This window comes from Lathyrus oleraceus, chromosome 4 (genome assembly GCF_024323335.1).
Source record: "Lathyrus oleraceus cultivar Zhongwan6 chromosome 4, CAAS_Psat_ZW6_1.0, whole genome shotgun sequence".
Taxonomy (NCBI): domain Eukaryota; kingdom Viridiplantae; phylum Streptophyta; class Magnoliopsida; order Fabales; family Fabaceae; genus Lathyrus; species Lathyrus oleraceus.
The window spans coordinates 65,741,958-65,760,767 of record NC_066582.1 but is presented as its reverse complement, the minus strand read 5'-3'; the positions used below and the strand labels follow the sequence as shown (position 1 = coordinate 65,760,767).

Below are 18,810 nucleotides of genomic sequence, written 5' to 3'. Positions count from 1 at the left end.
TATTTTGTGAATTAAGAGAATTAAGTGGTGAATGGAAGAAAATTGAGTTTTAGTTAGGAAAAAAATTATATTATATAATTAGAAAAATAAAGAAATAAGGGTTATTTGAGAGTTTGTCAGTGAACATGAAAAAAAAAAGTTGGAGAAATAGCCTTAGAGAGTTAGGGCTAGGAAGAGAAGACCTTAGAGATTGCTTGAGAGCTTGTTTTTCCTGGATTTACAAGGTAGGGGGAGATTACTCATCTAAGGGTTGTTGTGAACTTTTGCCAACGAGTTGTTGTCCTCGCCTGGCGAGGATGACAACACAGAGTTGTTGTTCGCGACTCAAATTGTCGTAACTTAAGTTTCAGGACTCAGATTGAGGCACAGTTTGAAGCGTCGAAAAACTAAAGCACACAACTAGATTATGGTAGTGTCTTGTAAGATGAATTGACATTTTTGAATAATGTGTGAATGTATGTTAAATATGTGAATGTATGTATAATTGTGTGAATTATTGTACATGTTTAATGATGAATCAATGTTGAGATGATTTAACATGATTGAATGTTGTGTGTGAATATGTTATTGGTGTGGTGTTGCTGTTTAGTGATGTTATATGGTGTGAATATGATTTATATTCTATATGAAATACATGATTATATGGTGATTAATTATGTATTGCTGGTGTGCATAATTGTGGTAATTGTATGGTGATAATTTTGGTGATATTGCATGTTGTTGATAATTATTCATCACGGTGTATGGACTTCAGTCTAGTTTTGGTGTGCTTTGGTCCGATGGTGTGGATTCATGAGCGATTAGCTGGTTCTAGATGGGAATCAGTGAAGCATTACTTAAGGTGTTATTAGCAAATTAGTGTGCTTTGGTCCGATTGCGTGGATTCATGAGCGATTAACTGGTTCCAGATGAGCATCAGTGAAGCGTTACTAAAGGTGTTAGTAGTGAATTAGTGTGCTCTGGTTCGATGGTGTGGATCTAGGAGCGAGTAGTTGGTTCTATATGAGAATCGGTGAAGAGTTATTAAAGGTGTTAGTAGAGAATTGGTGTGCTCTGGTTCCAGAGAGGGAATTCAAGAGCGAAACGAACATATGTTGTTCGTAACGGTACCACATGCATATAAAGTTGAGTTGTGAGTCCGGTTCGGAGCAGGGACCGCGACGAGCATGAGTTGAGGCTATGTTGCATTGCATTACATGATGACGAGATGTTTGTTTAATGATGAATACTCTTGTATGATTTGTGTGAGTTGATTGTGATGTGGATGAAATGTGAATACATGATATTGTGGTGCATATTTGATAGGTTTGTAATGTGTGAATCTACTTTGATTATTTTGTGCACCAATTCTTATTTGAATGTATTATCACCCTCTTTTGTGTTGTTGCGTTTGTGCTCCTCTAGAGTACAAATAATCAAGTACTTAAGTAGGAGTTTGATGTTCAGGACGGTGTCGTGCCTTTTTAGTTGCTTGTTGATCGAGTCTTATAGTTGGAGTCACTCTGATATGTAGCACGAGAGGAACAAGTTATTTCTTTTATTTATTTTATGTTGCATATCTTTCCTTTGCTTTTTGACGATGAAACACTTTTGAAACTTATTATTGTTAAAGATTCTTATGACAACTATTTTATAATTTCGGTGCTTATAAAATGAATCAAGTTTTATTATTATGTGGTTCGTGTATGTTATGTTGATGTTGGAGTAGAATCCTACTTGAAAGATATATATGTCATACATGTTTTATTTTATTATTTGTCGAGTTAAAAAGTAGGGTGTTATAGTATCCATTTGCAAAGGGATACACCATCTGAATTCATCATGGAGAGTCCTATGTACTACCTAGTAATATCTCCCCTATTTTAAATACGCACAAGTGCAAAAAGAAAAATATAATTTGAGAATTTACACATGTTGTATTAAAAACGTGTGTAAATAAAAAATATGATAACAATTTTATAAATCAAATCTCATTTTAAATTTTTATGCCCTATTTTTTTAAAACATATGTAAAATTAAAAGATTATTTGTCATCAAACTCTATTATTTTTGTTATACTAAATGAGGTGTAAATTTTTTTAAAAAAAATCACGCATTAATAATAGTTTTTACTATTTTTATTTATTTAATTGTTATTTTATTAATAAAATGTAAATTTAAAATTTAACTTATAAGAATACAAACCCTATAATTACAAAATGGGTGTAAATTTTAAAACATGAATACTTATTTAACCCACTCAAACCTAAAAACCCGCACACAACCCTTTCACCTCCAAAATTGTAGGACGGAGGAAACATCAAAATCCATTAACAAAAAATCATCTTCTAGAACTGCATATAAACCAAACACCCCAAAACCCCTCGCTCATCTCTCTCTCTGTACGAAAGTCACAACAACTTAATTTTTCATTTCTTGTTCACCATACCCAGGGGCAGAGATATTAAGAAGAAAGGGTGGGCCCATGCCCCCACCACATTCTTCTTTGATTAATATTTAATAATATATTAATAATTTAATATCCTCAAAATTAGGAAGAAAAGTTAATAATGCCCCCACTTAATAAAATGATTAGGAGTATCCCACACATGCATATGCATTTAAAATAAATTAAATTCTTTAAATAAAATTAAAAAATTTAACTCCTATTTTTTTCATATTCCTATTAATTCCCTTTTACTCTTTCCAAATAGAAACAAACCACTTTTCATATTCTTTTTTCTCTCACTCCTTATTCTCTCACTACAAAGTGTCTTTCTATTTCTAGCTTCTTCTTCATTGTTGATCTTTTAAAAGGTAAATATTTTAATTTTAATCTTTATGAATTTATAATTTATTTTTATTATTGTAGTAAGAGTAAAAAATATATTATTACTTTATTAAGCTTAAGATTGTGTTAATGGCAGAAAATTTATTTTTAGAGTTTTGTAGTGTTTGTTTGAAATTATTGTGTTTGTATCAATTTCATGGTATTATTATGAATTTTCTGAATATGATTTTAATTGTGATTTTTTGTTTTGTTTTTAGTAATAAGCAATGGAAAAATATTTCAAAAGAAAAGGAACAGAGCAATCATCAACTCCTAATCCTCAAACACCTAATGAACGTCGAAGCCCCAAACTGGATCCTCCCCTGAAAAAAAGGTTTTTGCAGTTTGAATCGGAAAAACTTCATAACGATATGTCAGATTATCATCCAAGTGATAGAGATGAAATTAGAAGATATTATTTGCAAAAGGGTCCTTGTCAACCAAAATAAATTATTTTTCCACAAAGAAAATTTGGAGATACCTTTCGTAAGTTTAATTCGGATTGGTATTTAAAATATGGTAGTTGGTTGGAATATAGTCAAAGTGAGGATGCTGCATATTGTTTATGTTGTTATCTTATGAGGTCACATCTTGAAGAACATAAATGTTGCGGTGATGCCTTTATAACAGAAGACTTTACAAATTGGAAAAAAAGTGAAAGGTTTCGAGTTCATCTTGGAGATATAAATAACTCTCATAATCAAGCATGGAGTGTCAAACTCTAATGAAACAAAAGCAACCCATTGAAGGTGTCTTGTGTAAACAATCCAATCAAGTTAAAGAGGACTATCGAATTCACTTGACAGGTATAATTGATTGCATTAGATATTTATTAGCACAAGGTTTAGCTTTTCGTGGTAATGATGAGTCAATTTCATCCATAAATAAGGGGAATTTTCTTGAACTTATGAATTTTCTTGTTAACCATAATGAAGATATTTATAAAGTTTGGAAAAATTGTCGTGGAAATCTTAAGTTAACATCTCCTGATATTCCAAAGGATATTATTAAAGCTGCTGCAGCGGTCACTACTCAAGTTATACTGGATGATCTTGGAGATGATTTATTTTCTATTTTAATTGATGAAACTCGTGATATCTCAGTGAAGGAGAAAATGGTTGTGGTTATACATTATGTAAATAATGAAGGAAAAGTTATTGGGCGTTTTCTTGGTGTTGTTCATGTTTCAAATACTAGTGCTCTAACATTGAAATCGGGTTTGGAGTCATTATTTGCAAAATATGGATTGAGTTTGTCAAGGATACATGGACAAGGCTATGATGGAGCAAGTAATATGCAGGGTGAATACAATGGTCTAAAAAGCTTGATTTTTAAAGAGAATTGTTCTGCATTTTTTATTCATTGTTTTTCCCACCAACTCCAATTAGCTCTTGTGACATTAGCAAAAAAGCATTCTAAAATTGCTTTATTTTTTAATTTGGTTGCTACTTTGTATAATGTTGTTGGAGCATCATGTAAGCGCTGAGATATTCTTCGTGAAAGTCAAGCTACAAAGGTGAAACAAGCATTGGAACATGGAGAAATCTCTAGTGGGCGTGACTTGAATCAAGAAATTGTAAGTTAGGAATGAGCCTAAGAGGGGGGGGGGGTGAATTAGGACTTTTAGAAATTTATTCGGATTTGGTGGATAAGGTTCTTTTCTTTTCTGGATTGGTATGATGTTGAAAGCGATAAAGAGCGGAAAGTAAAGAGCACCAGGAATTATACCGGTTCCCCTCACAACTTGAGAGTACTTCAGTCCCCTTACAATGTGTAAGAGATTTTATTATTGTTAGATCTCCTAAAGCAAGCCTCTAACTAAGTGATCAAGAACAATCCTCTTGAAAACTTAACTCACAAGAAAAGAAAACAATCCTTCCTTTTCTTGACACTTATATCCAACAATCCTGGATTATAAGCAATATACCTAAAACCAAACAATCCTTGGTATTTAGGATTTTACAAAGTAATTGAATGAATATATGAACAATTGTATTGGATAAGACTTTAATCAATGATTAGAATCTTCTTCTCTTTCAATATGAAATTTCAAAACAAAATAATCTCTAAGTGCTCAAGATTACTTTTGAAGAAAATGATATGAAAATTATTTTTTCAAAAGTATCTTAATATGAGAAATAGATGAAAATGAATGTATAGAGATTTTGCAAATTGATTTGAAAGAGGTGAATTTTGCAATGAAAATATAAGGATTATTTATAGTATGAATGCATCACTTCAATCATAACATGACAATGTTTAGAAAGGAAATCAAATAATTGATCATGAAAAGATGCAAGCTTTTACCATGAAAAGTTATGATGAAGTGGTGCAAAGAATGGTGAAATAATTTTTCAGATTTTTCAAAATATTTCCAGCATCAATCGATTGACACACATAACCAATCGATTGACATAACTTAAAAAATGAAAAAATATACTAAGATCAATCGATTGACATACAACATCAATCGATTGGTTCAACTTGAAAAACGAAAAATTCTAAAACAGAAAGTTTGATCAATCGATTGTATCAAAGCATCAAACGATTGATATGTCCAAAATATTGAAAAAATTTCTAAGTTAAAAAACTTTTGAACCTGCAATTTTTAAACAATACTTTAACATAAATAATTATGATAGAAATGATTTAGAATGATTATTCTGATGCATGATAAAACTTTTGAGCACTATGAGTATATTATCAAGAGTTTCATATACCTTTATTAGATCCATGAAAACTTGAGCAATTGTTGAAGTGATCTTCTTTTTCCATTCTTTTGTTAAGGAGGGCTTGATATGTTGTCTTCATCAAAACCTTGTAGGAAACTTGTCTTCACATTCTCCCCCTTTTTGATGATGACAACCAATTAGAAGTTTGAAGTCATACCTCCCCCTATCTTCTTAGAAATGATCACATACAACACTCCCCATGCATTAAACAATTCAAGCAACACATATACATACATCTCCCCCTTTGTCATAATCAAAAAGAAGGGAAAAGAGACACAATAATATTTAAGAGAAAATTTAAGCATTAAACCACACACAAACGATGTTTAAATATTACACCACAAGTAACCAGATAAGTCATGCAAGTTATAAACTAGGGATGAGAAAAACATAATGAAAAAACATAACAAAGTCATAAACACCATAAGATAGCCAACTACTGATTATAGTAATGTGAAACAAGGTAGTTGGACCAAGAAAGTAAAAAGTAATAAAAGAAAAAATAAAGTGACATAAAGATATGGAATATATTGGTAAATGCTAGTTACTAGAGAATAGGAAAAGTAGAAAGAATAGGAGAAAAAGAAGGAAAGGACAAAATAATAGTAAATGTAATAGGAAAATGTATCAGAAGAATCAGAATTCACATGGCCAAAAATAAATACACACTGGAAGAGAATCATGCACATGCTAATTAAATAAAACAAAAAATTTAATGAATAAATCGATTGACATGCAAGACCAATCGATTGGTTATGTAAAACAATTGAAGAAAACGAAGACCAATCGATTGATGTGGGAGATGCAATCGATTGGTTGAAAGTAAAATTTAAAAAAATAAAAAAAATAAGGAACCAATCGATTGACTCAATCATGTAATCGATTGTAGAAACTTTCTGTAAAATGAAATTTGAGAAATTAAGAGGGACCAATCGATTGACATCCTACCATCAATCGATTGACACGATTTTTTTTTGAAAAATACTTAAATTAACACATAAACAAGAACACTTATTATAACAGAAACATTTTAATAGCTATAAATAATTAATTATAAGATATTAAAAGAAAGAGTGCACCTTTTTTTGATGTTATTTTGATGAGTTATATATCACACTCATCTAGGATCCCAAGTTCCCTTCGAATTTTGTAGAACGGTTCTCGCGCCAAAGGTTTTGTGAAGATGTCAGCAAGTTGATTATGAGTATCCATAAATGTGACTTCGACATCTCCTTGAAGCACATGATCACGAAGAAAATGATGTCGAATATCAATATGTTTGGTTCTTGAGTGCATGATCGGATTCTTTGTAATGTTTATCGCACTTGTGTTGTCACAAAGAAGAGGAATACATCCAAGATCGACTTTTTCATAATCGTGAATAAAAAGCTTGATTCAACGTCAATTTTCTTTCTTAAGAAAATCCAAAAATAACTAATTTAAACAACTTTGACCATTTTCAAATAATGGAAAAAAAATACTACCTGGGTGTAAAATTCAATCATAGTATTGAGTATTAGACCTAGTTATAAAAGTCTACGAGTCATATATACTCTACTTCCAATCCAAAAAACAACCAAATCAATCAAATTCTTTTCTCGCCGACGTGCGATCAAACTTCAAAACCTTTTCTTCAGACGAAAGGTATTTTGTCTTGAGACGATGCAAGACAATGCTTCGTCCAGTTATATGTGTGATTAGACTAGCGAAGTTTTCTCGTGAATATTGATATGTCTATCCATTTGGTCGGATGCAAACGTTCCCTTCTCCATTTGTTTTGGGTAGTAAGAAATGTTTTTCTGTCGATTGAGACAAAATAGTCTTCGCTAAAATCGACCAACAAATAAATATTTTCTATCCAAAACTACGTAGACTTGAGTTTTCAATCGCACATGGAGATACATAGGAGAGAGCCCCACAATCTCATCAGGCCCATTAATAAAAAAAAATTGCGACCCCTTTCTTTTTCTCTTTATACGTTTTAATAACTCGAGAAGCCCGCCATTCAAAAGTTAACACTAATATGCACAACTAATTAAACGGTTTCCGTTGAGTATAACGGATGTGAGAGATCCTATACTTTCCCCTTTCATAATCGACTCCCGGACCCGATTTGGTTACGGCGACCATATCTTAGTCGTTCTTTTATGGAATTTATAGATATTTTCCCTTTTCTTCATTGGGAATAAATAAAGTTCATTGACGACTCTATTAGTTCATCCTATGAATGTGCTATTGTGCTTCGCGATCGACATATTCTTTTTTCGAGGTGCGATAATTAGCAGAAGAATGAGACTATACGAAGTTGTGGTTTAAGGATGTACGTCCATAGAGTCCCTTGGTTGTTGATGACAATAAGTTTCATGCATCTGGCTCTTCGGTATTCCAAGTCAGGCGTGGTTGCTGGACATTTTCAAAACTATCATTTCACCGGTCGGAGAGTTTCTATGCGTAAATGATATTACAAGGAGAATAGCTGAAATAGATGTTGTGCATTTATTAATTAGAACCAAGGAATCTAATGCAGTTTCTGAAGACATTGAAGTTGTCATCAACATATTAAGTTTCACTTGTAAGACCCTAATTTTGTCCCTAAGATCCCTCATGGCATCATAGCATTTTATTGCATAGCCTCAAGGATCTTTGAGCATCTTGGCTTCCTTTCCCCTTTGGGTAGGGATCTCTTTTGAGTGGTTTTGATCACCAGGCATACTTGCATTGTATATCATTGCTTTTATCATTTCATTTACTAACCAAAAGTACAAAAATATGTCATTAATCTTTGTTACTTGCAGCTTAAGCAAACACAGGTCAAGCACTTCCTGAGCATCCTTTGTGCAAGAGATGATGGTATTTTCTTGAGATGTGGATCATATGATATTTTGATGAGCTTATATGAGTTATGGTTCCACTTTGGAGCATTTTTCCCAAGTGGTGGAGATTCAAATTCATCAAAGCATTTTCAGGTCATCTGAGGACCAAGACAGTCAACTGTACAGTCAACTGAGGACTTTGAGGTTAAGGAGGTGATTGAGACACTTCATTCATGTTCAAACAAGGTCCATTTGACATTTCAAACATCCATATTGAAGATTTTGAGGTCATATCAAAAGTTTCCCAAAATGGAAAGGGACCTATAATTTCAAGTTTCCTAAAATGGCAAGTTTTCAGTCCACATTCAACTTAACTTTCCAACATCAAAGAAGCTTCAAATGAAATTTTGTTGAACATGAAAGTTTAAGATATTTCTCTCCCATTTCCAAAAAGTCCAAGATCATGAGCATCTGATGAATGGTTGAAGAATTATGATCAAATGATTGCCAAGTGTGCATGGAAGTTCAACATGGCATAACTTTTGATCCAAAACTCCAAATTGGTCCACTCTTTTTGCAACATGCTCCTTATGACCAATATTTTCCAAATCAAACATTGCATTGCATGAAATTAGCTCACATGATCATTTGTCCATGCATGAACATTTTGGAGGGAAAATCAAGAAGTTAAATTTTGTTGATCATACATGCAAAATACCAATTCCATGTTGATTATTGGCTGATTTTAAGTGATTTCAAGGCCCAGCATGACACTGTTCACGTGTAGCATGTACATGCTAAGCTCACTTGCATTTTTTGCACTACACCTCCTATTTCACTAATCATGTTTAGCTTTGGCTTAATCATTGTTTCAGCATCATTAACACACCATATAAAAGCAAAACCCTAATTTCATTTGAGGAGAACAGAATTCAGATCTCAAAATTTCCAAATTCCTTCCAGATTTTCTCTCTTCGAAAATCCAAATTTCTTGACACAAACCTTCAATCTCTTTGCATATTCATGACCCCTGTGTGATTCTGAGCAAGAATCATCATCTGGATTGTTCGTTTGAGCTGGATTTCGAGCCACACAAAGCTTGAACATGAAGATGGATCTTGAAAATTGAGCTTCAATTTGGTGGATTCAAGCATCAATTCGTGCATAAAGCTTCAATACACAAGTTGAGGAGAATATCTGGAGCTGGAGGAAGCTTGAATCAAAGAAATCAACTCACTGCTCTCCAAAAAGGTTGGAATTCGAATCTCATTATTCTTCATTTTATTGCCATGAATTGATAGATCTTGCACTGCTGATGATCCTGATATAAATAGAATTTGAAATGGATGAGTATTGAGTGAGATATGCTAATTTGAAGTTTTGATTGCAATTATGTTTTTGTTCGATTTGCTTGATCCATGAGAAATTAGGCTTAGATAACATGATATTTGTGATCTACTCATCGAGACGGTTCGAACCATATGCCTATTGATGATTTCTGGAAAAAAAATTGTGTCTTCTCCGTCTGGCTAGCCGGAGAAGACGGTGGAAACAACCACCAGCCTGTAATAACTGCTAGGGTTTATACCTGCTGGCGCCACGCATGCGTCCCGTTGGCAAAACCATTGGCCTTCGCTGTTTTGACCTTATCCACGCGTGCCTTGACCTGATGACTGGGCGCCACCTTAATTAATGATGCGCTGCGTTTTACTTTGAAACGCACCTTGAACCTCACACACACTAGTTCGAAACCTGGCAATGTTATTTGTGATTTTATTTTCCAGCGCTTGCTTTTACCTTTACATCCTCAGTTCGATTCCTGGATGTAACAATTGTGGACTTTATTTCCAACGCCTTCATTTGACCTTGGCCTCCTGTGTTCAATACTTGCTTCCCGCATGTTTTCAAATTTTATTCAACATTTTCCATTTCCCTCCATATTTCTCATATTATTTCAATATTTTGCTTCAACTTTGGAAAATCATTAAAAAATAGCATACTAATCCAAATTGATTCAGATTTTTTTTCATGTGTTTGTTTCAATGTCTATTATTTGTTGATGTTCATTTCTTGATTTTGGATTGCTGGAATTTTAAATGTGCTTAATTGTTTGAACATGATACAAAAATGACATGTTGTGCTAATTGACTTGTGAAATGCTCATTGATTATCCAATTGTCTTGAAATTTGACATGCTTATTCATAACATGTTACATGATTTTTGAGCTTTTGTTTGGCATTTTTAGCACATTCCATCACTGTTTTGGACACATGAACATATGATGTAGCATTTGGTGTCACATTCTTGACCTTGCTTGTGTTCATTTTCATTTACATGTCATTTGATCTCTTCTGATTCCAATTTTTTGCATGATGCTTGTGTTTAACATGTTGATATCACATAAAAAAATTCATGATCATTGGATGCATTTCTGTTTTAATGTGGATTTTCTATTCTTGATGTCCAATTGTGATCACCTTTTCTTGCCTTTGCCTTATCTTGATTAATTGATGGCTTTGCCTTTTGATTTGGCTTTGATCCTTTTTAGGACATATTCGTGTTTGATTAAATGTGCTTCATGTTGAATATCAACTTCTGTTTTGACTATTTGCTTTGCCTTTGACCCTAGTCTTGGTACTAGTGGTTTGTACTCACCAATTGTGTTTATGTTTCAGGTGTTTAGCACTAATGATTGGTTTGGCCTCATTACTTGAGATGCCAATTGCTTTGATCACTAATTCTTGTTGTTTTGTAGGTCATTTGATATGGTGAAACAATTTGAGTGCTTGCACTTGTGCCTTGCTTTGTGTAACACTGTTGATTGGTTTCTCTGTTTTCTGATTAGTTGTCTGAGTTACTAACTGATTAGCCTTTTGCACAGGTACATTAGTAGCTTGCTAGCTTTGCTTTTGCATAAGCCTTGGATTATGGTTGATACACCACTGAGGTAGTTTAGCCTCCTTCTCCATGTAGCCTGAAAGTCCTGCCACCTTTTTGGCAGGCATTTGGCTGAAGTCCTCCTTATGAGGCCATGTTTTTGATTGTTTACATTTGTGCTAAAGATCTCTAAATGAGGCATTGTTACTTGATAAGTCCTCCTAAGTGAAGAGGCAATTGACAGATAGAAGGGATTTGCAATCAATCCCCTGTTATTCAGTGAGTCTTTCATTATGCTCGCACTACATGCTGATGCTCTTGAATAAACACCCAAGATCTTTGTATAGAGTCAGTCAAGTGGAATAGGGTCCCTCATTCTGGACCCCCACACTTTCATTGTCTTGAGCTCACCCAGGCCAGGGTTAAGAGCATGAGGTCTAATCCTCATTTCCCATTTGATCAGCTTCACCCTAACTCTCAATGTTAGTGGTTAAGAGCTTCTGTTTACACTTATACAGCTAGCTTATTTGTCGAGGTTGATATGACCCCTTGACTAAAGCCCACCCTTGTGTGAAGCCTCTTGTCTGTGCATAGTGTGTGATTGTTTGTTCATCTGTGCATTGATGTTTTGTGTGTGCCTCTGTGCATTATTTTCATTTTTTGAGCATTACTTGTATGTCATTACCATGATCATTGCTCATACTTTGTGACAGTTACCTTGTCCTTTTGAGGAGTCAATGTAAGTCCAGCTAGTGGCATTTGTTTCCTTTGTGTTGTTAGGAGTTGGATGTAAGACCATTGATTGACATTCTATTTCCTTGGAGTCAAGTGTAAGACCATCTATTGGCATCTTGTTTCCTCTTGCTGTTGTTATCTCTGATACTTGCATTATCTTGCTTTGGCCCTGTGCTTGACTATTCCAAAGGAACTTACTTGGATCATTTCTATGATCTTGAGAAAGCAACCCTGTTTGTGGCTTTGTCCCTTAACCCTCACCTTTTGCATGCTTAACCTTGATCCATATTTTCATCCTTAACCCAGAACCAGAAAACTATTGTGCAAACATTTGACTTGTTTTCAAAACTAGAAACCTAAGCCTTAGGCTTTTGATTTTCAAACTTTCTTTTCATAATACTCATTTTGAATTGAATCTTTAAGTCAACTTTGACCATTTTTGCACATACTTCTAATTGGTTAATTCAACCCATTCAAATCTCTTTTGTGGTCCCAATGTCCACTTCTTAATCAAACTTTTCATAACCATTTGCTATTAGGTTTGAGTTATCTTTGTGGTAGATGTAATACTCACCTTTGTCCTTAGTGATCGAATTGTAAGCCTTCCATGCTTATTATAGGGTTAACCCCTCACTAGCATGTCAAAGCTATTCTCACATGGTGGACTTGTGGTTTTTCAGGTCGAGTTTTCTCCCTTTGATAACAAAAGACCTTAAGGCTTTTGGACCAATCAATCCACTCACTTTTTAGAAATCTTTTAGCCGAACTACGAGGTTTTGATCCTATCTTTTTTAAGATGGTACGTAGGCAATGGGTTTCATCCATCCAAACACAAAAATATAAATAAACTTGTATATTCTTCTCTCATCTCTTCAATCATGTTTGCACAAAATAATTTCATAAACAATAACCAATACAACAAGTTGTGAAAAGGGCTCCCTAGGAGTACCTAGGATGTTGTGGGTGCCTAACACCTTCCCATGACATAACCAACCCCCTTACCCAGATCTCTGACCCTCTTTTACTAGTTTTGTTTGTAAAACTTTATAGGTTTTTGTTCGCTTTCTAACCATTCCTTTGGATAAATAGAAGTGCGGTGGCGACTCGACTTTGTATGATTTACCTCGGATTTAGTCAATATCTCCGATGGTGACGAATACACCGCTACAGAAAAGTGGCGACTCTGTTGGGGATAAATTCTCCCTAGTGGGTTTGCCTACTTTTCACACTTTGTTGTATTATATTGTCTATTGTTTATGACATATTTTTGGTGCTATTTGGGATTACTGTATTGATTGTAATGCTTGAATTGTTTGATATATCAATTGCTTGCTTTGCTTTGGTGATCTCTGTGAGATGAGTTCTATACCCGAACTCGAGTGCACCTTATGATAGGAGAATGGCATAGTCTCATCGACTTGTGTGGAGTTATTCCTTAGCAAGTTGACTTGCGAGTCCATTCACTTGGTGGAGGTCATGTTGGGATCAATAATGTCACACAAGTTATTTGTGGTTAGACATTATCTTTCCAATATAGACCATAGAAGCCAAGGACCTTAGTTTACCAAGCCCATCTTGGCCTATTTTAGGATGTAGTGCGGAGGTCGTTCAAATGTAAGATTTGATGCGATTGTTACGCGATACTACACTCATAAGAGTCTCTCTTGAGAATATTTTTGGAATACGAGTATTCGTTCCTCCGATAATATTCGAAAGATGGGATGATGACTATGGGAACCGCTTGTAGAACATGTTCGGCAGGTTTAAACCATAGTACACTCCCTTTGGGTGGTTCTTAACCGAGACTCCATGCTCGTGACTCGCAACAAACCCGTGATTCATGGTTGATCCGTTCAGACATCCTTAATATCAATAGAACTTGGGTGTTGATAAGGTGTAAACCATAATCCACCAAAATGGATGATTGATATTAAGGAGGTTTGAGCCGTTCATATATCGTTGATATCAATGGAACTTGGGTGTTGATAAGGTGAAAACCATAATCCACCAAAATGGATGATTGATATTAAGGATAATATGAGCCATCCAATGACCTTTGTCTGGTGTGCTTTGCTTGATCCTTGAGTGTGATTGTTGCATTCATGCATTCATGCACCCATTTGCATTTCATGTCATCAAAAAATAAGAAAATTTTCAAGGAACGTAAGGGGTTTATTTGCAAAATTTTCAGAAATGGAAAAACAAAAAAGGCATACAAAGAAGTACAGCTTCAGACAACCCGATCTAAAAGAGTTAAGGAATCTGACATCCTATGTACTAGATCCCTTGGGTTTCAAAACTCGTTTCGGGAAGCTTCTGCCTCTTCTGACTACTCAGGTTGATGAAGGGTTGATGGGTACTTTGGTGCAGTTCTATGATCCTCTGTATCACTGCTTCACTTTTCCATACTTTCAGCTATTGCCTACCCTTGAGGAGTATGCTTATCTTGTGGGTATTCCTATTCTGGATTAGTTGCCGTTCAGTGGCTTGGAGAGTGTTCCTACTTCTCGAGAGATAGCTGACTTGTTGCACATAGATGAATCCCTGATTGAAGCTCATATGACTACCAAAGGTGGAATTCAAGGTCTCCCTTCTGAGTTCCTCATCGCTCAAGCTACTGTGTATGGGAAGGCCATGAGTGAGGATTCCTTCGAAGCCATATTTGTGCTTCTCATCTATGGGTTGGTTTTGTTCCCCAACATCGACAAATTTGTGGGTGTGAACGCTATTAGGATCTTCTCTGTTCTTAATCCCGTTCCGACTCTATTGGGTGATACCTATTTCTCTTTGCATCCGAGGAATGCAAATGGTAGTGGCACTATTGTGTGCTGTTTGCCTCTGTTGTATAAGTGGTTTATTTCTCACTTACCTCAGACGGCCGCTTTCAAGGAGAACAAGGGATGTCTACGGTGGTCCACGAGACTCATGTCTCTCACTAATGATGATATCTCTTGGTATAACCGTGTATATAATAGTGTGCAGATTATCGACTCTTGTGGTGAATTCTCCAATGTGCCTCTTCTTGGTACATGTGGTGGGATTAGCTACAACCCTGTGTTAGAACGTCGTCAGCTTGGGTTCCCCCTAAAGGATAAACCTAATAATATTCTGTTAGAAGGTGTGTTCTTTCAGGAGGGTAAAGATCCCCAAGGCTTGAAAGCCAGGATGGTCCGCGCTTGGCGCAAGATTCACAAGAAAGGCAGGAATGAGTTGGGTCCTAAGAATTGCATTGCTTTGGAGCCGTATACTGCTTGGGTAAGGAAGAGAGCTTCTGAGTATCTCATGCCTTACGACTATCCGAGACCTACACCTATGATTATGGCTGGGCCTTCAACCCTCCCTAATCAAGGAGTAGAGGAGTTGAGAGATGAAGACTGTTCGCGTGCCTGGATCCGTGAACGTGAAGAGTTACTGCAACAGATCAAGGAGAAGGATGCTCTGATTGAGTTCCTCGAGCATCAAGTCATTGATGATCCTGATGATGCCTGGACTTCTCTACTTCCTCAATCTTCCAAATTCTGGGAGAGGAAGTATGATCGACTAGCCAAAGAGAAAGCGGATATGGAAACAACCTACGAGAGAGAGGTGAAGAAGCTTCGCGCATCTCGTCTTCCTATGTCTCGAGCTTCTAGGGATCCATAGGATGTTTATTTTCCTTTTCCCTTGTATATGATTGACAATGCTGTACTTCTTTGTCTTGAATGATATTTGATGAGATATTTCCATTGAATTCAAAATGTTTAATATTTCAAAACTTGCAAATAATACCCTAAAAGTTCCTTTGAAATATAAAAACAAATCATATGCACAAGCATTGCATGCATCATGCGCATAAGCAGGTTTTGTTCCGGTCTTCTTGTCTGTGGCCTAACTCTGTTGCTCTTCATCTATTTTAAAGACAAGTTGACTCATCGGTACTACACCAGAGCCAACTCTGCAAGATTGATGGATCACCTCGAGCAAGAGAACCGTGAGTTGAAGGAAGAAGTTGCCAGATTGAGCGCTTTGATGGAGCAGTTCTTAGCTACTCAGAATCAGTCGTCTCCGACGCCTTCAACTCCTCCCCAGAGGACAGTCATCTCTGAGATTGTCTCCTCTACAGTGCCTGCTTCCAGTGCCCACTTCGTGCCAATAGCCATGCCAACCGGGTTTCCGTGGGGGATGCCTTCTGGCTTTATGCCTGACATTCCTGCTCCAACATTTGCTTCTATGCCGGCATCTAGCCCGGTCCTTGCTATTCCTCCTCCTGTCGTGCATACCGTGCCTAGGGTAGACGACACCATCTATCATTCTGAGCCGTCTGAGGGCCCAGATGTTCAAGAGAAGATGGACGCTATGAATGATCAATTTCTTGAGCTGCGCAAGGAATTGAAAAATCTTCGAGGAAAGGATCTATTTGGCAAGTCTGCTGCCGAACTTTGTCTGGTTCCCAACGTCAAAATTCCTGTGAAATTCAAAGTTCCTGACTTTGAGAAATACAAAGGGAACACCTGTCCTCTCAGCCACCTGGTCATGTATGCCAGGAAGATGTCAACTCAGACTGAAAATGATCAGTTGCTCATCCATTATTTTCAGGACAGTCTGTACGGTGCTGCTCTTAGATGGTATATGGGTCTTGACAGTGCGAACATCCGATCCTTCAATGATCTTGGCGAAGCTTTCGTCAAGCAATATAAATATAATATGGATATGGCTCCCGATCGGGATCAGTTGCGAGCCATGTCCCAGAAGGACAAGGAGACTTTCAAAGAGTATGCCCAGAGGTGGCGAGAGTTAGCAACTCAGATTGTGCCTCCGCTGGAAGAGAAAGAAATGACCAAAATCTTTTTGAAGACTTTGAGTTCATTCTATTACGAGCGGATGATTGCTAGCGCTCCTTCTGATTTCACCGAAATGGTGAACATGGGGATGCGACTAGAGGAAGGGGTTAGAGAAGGTCGGCTAACCAGGGATGAAGGCTCTTCTTCCAAACGATATAGAGCGTTTGCCAAGAAGAAAGATGGAGAGGCACATGCTATGACCTCCCATGTGAAACCCAGAAGACCCTCTGTGAAGAGGAAGACTGTGCGGCCATCCAGTAATCAACATCAGGTGCTCATGTAGCACCTGTTTTCCGTGATAATCAGCAATATCAGCATCACAATCATCAACAACCACCTCAGCAATATCAGCAGCAACAACATCGCCCTCAGCAGCAGGCCTACCAGCCTCGCAACAACAATAATCAAGCTAGCTCAAATTACGAGAGGAAAAGGGTCACCTTTGATCCTATTCCGATGTCATATGCAGAATTGTATCCCTATTTGATAGAGAGGAAACTGATTACACCGAGAGACCCACCGGCTATACCTGATAACCCTCAGTGGTGGTATAAGCCCGAGCTGCACTGTGTTTATCATTCGGGTGCTCCCGATCATGACATAGAGAATTTCTATCCGCTGAAGACTAAGGTTCAAGACCTTATGAGGTGCAGAATTCTGAGCTTTGAGGACGTTGGTCCTAATGTTAAAAAGAACCCATTGCCCGAGCATGGGAAGTCAGTTAACATGGTCCAGGGTTGCCCTGGCAAGTACAAGGTCAAATATGTCAGTCATATTCGACAATCTCTAGTGGAAATGCATCGTTTGTTGTGTGACTATAGTTACTGTGAGCACGATCATGACCGATGTCAAGTTTGTTCTGTTAATAGATTGGGTTGTCGCCAGGTGCGCAAAGATCTTCAGAAGATGCTGGATGAGGGAATTATTGAGATCCTTCAGAACAGGAATGTTGACGAGGAGGAGCCAGAAGTCAACGTAATCTCTCCAGTGTTTCGGATACCTGATCCTATTGTCATCAGATTTGATGGTAGCAAGCAGAAGATTTCCCCTTCTCCGATTATCAAGCCTGCAGGTCCAGTACCCTATTCTTCAGAGAAAGCAGTTCCCTTCCGCTATAGTGCTGTTGCTGTGGAAGATGGGAAAGAAGTGCCTTTGCCTTCCTCCTCCGTTGTAAATATTGCTGATGTAAGTGGTCTGACTCGCAGTGGTCGTGTATTTTCTGCACCTCCCAAGCCTCAAACCAATGTTGATTTTGCTGAGCGCCCGATCGGGAATGCTGTTAATGCTCTGAATCCGGCACCTGTTGTTAAATCCTCCTCTACATTGTTAATTCCTCCTTCTGTTGGCCCAAGTGGCAATGTGAAAGAAGACTGTGATGAGATGTTGAGGCTCATCAGGAAGAGTGAGTACAATGTTGTAGACCAGCTTCTACAAACGCCGTCCAAGATATTCGTGCTATCTCTGCTCCTGAATTCAGAACCCCATAGGGAGGCTCTGCAGAAAGTTTTGGATCTGGTGTATGTTGATCACGACGTCACAATAGAACAGTTCGATATCATTGTCGCAAATATCACTGCTTGTAACAATTTGAGTTTCTGTGACTCTGATCTCCCTGAGGAGGGAAGAGACCACAACATGGCTTTACACATTTCAATGAATTGCAAAGACGACGCCATGTCCAACGTGCTGGTGGACACTGGGTCATCCCTGAATGTATTGCCGAAATCCACTCTCTCTAGATTGTCATATCAAGGGCCTCCCATGAGGCAGAGTGGAGTTGTTGTAAAAGCTTTTGATGGGTCGCGTAAGATTGTGATTGGGGAAGTTGATCTCCCAATCAAGATTGTACCAAGTGATTTCCAGATTACCTTCCAGGTTATGGATATTCACCCATCATACAGCTGTCTCTTAGGAAGACCATGGATTCACGAGGATGGCGCCGTGACATCCACCCTACACCAGAAGCTGAAATTCGTTAAGAATAAGAAACTGGTTGTGGTAGGGGGAGAAAAGACTCTCCTGG

At 37.0% G+C, this 18,810-nt stretch overlaps 1 pseudogene; it reads left to right on the top strand.

Moving 5' to 3' along the window:
• Positions 1-3,036: 3,036 nt before the first annotated feature.
• Positions 3,037-4,295, top strand: LOC127136044 (uncharacterized; annotated as a pseudogene).
• The last annotated feature ends 14,515 nt before the right edge of the window (positions 4,296-18,810 follow it).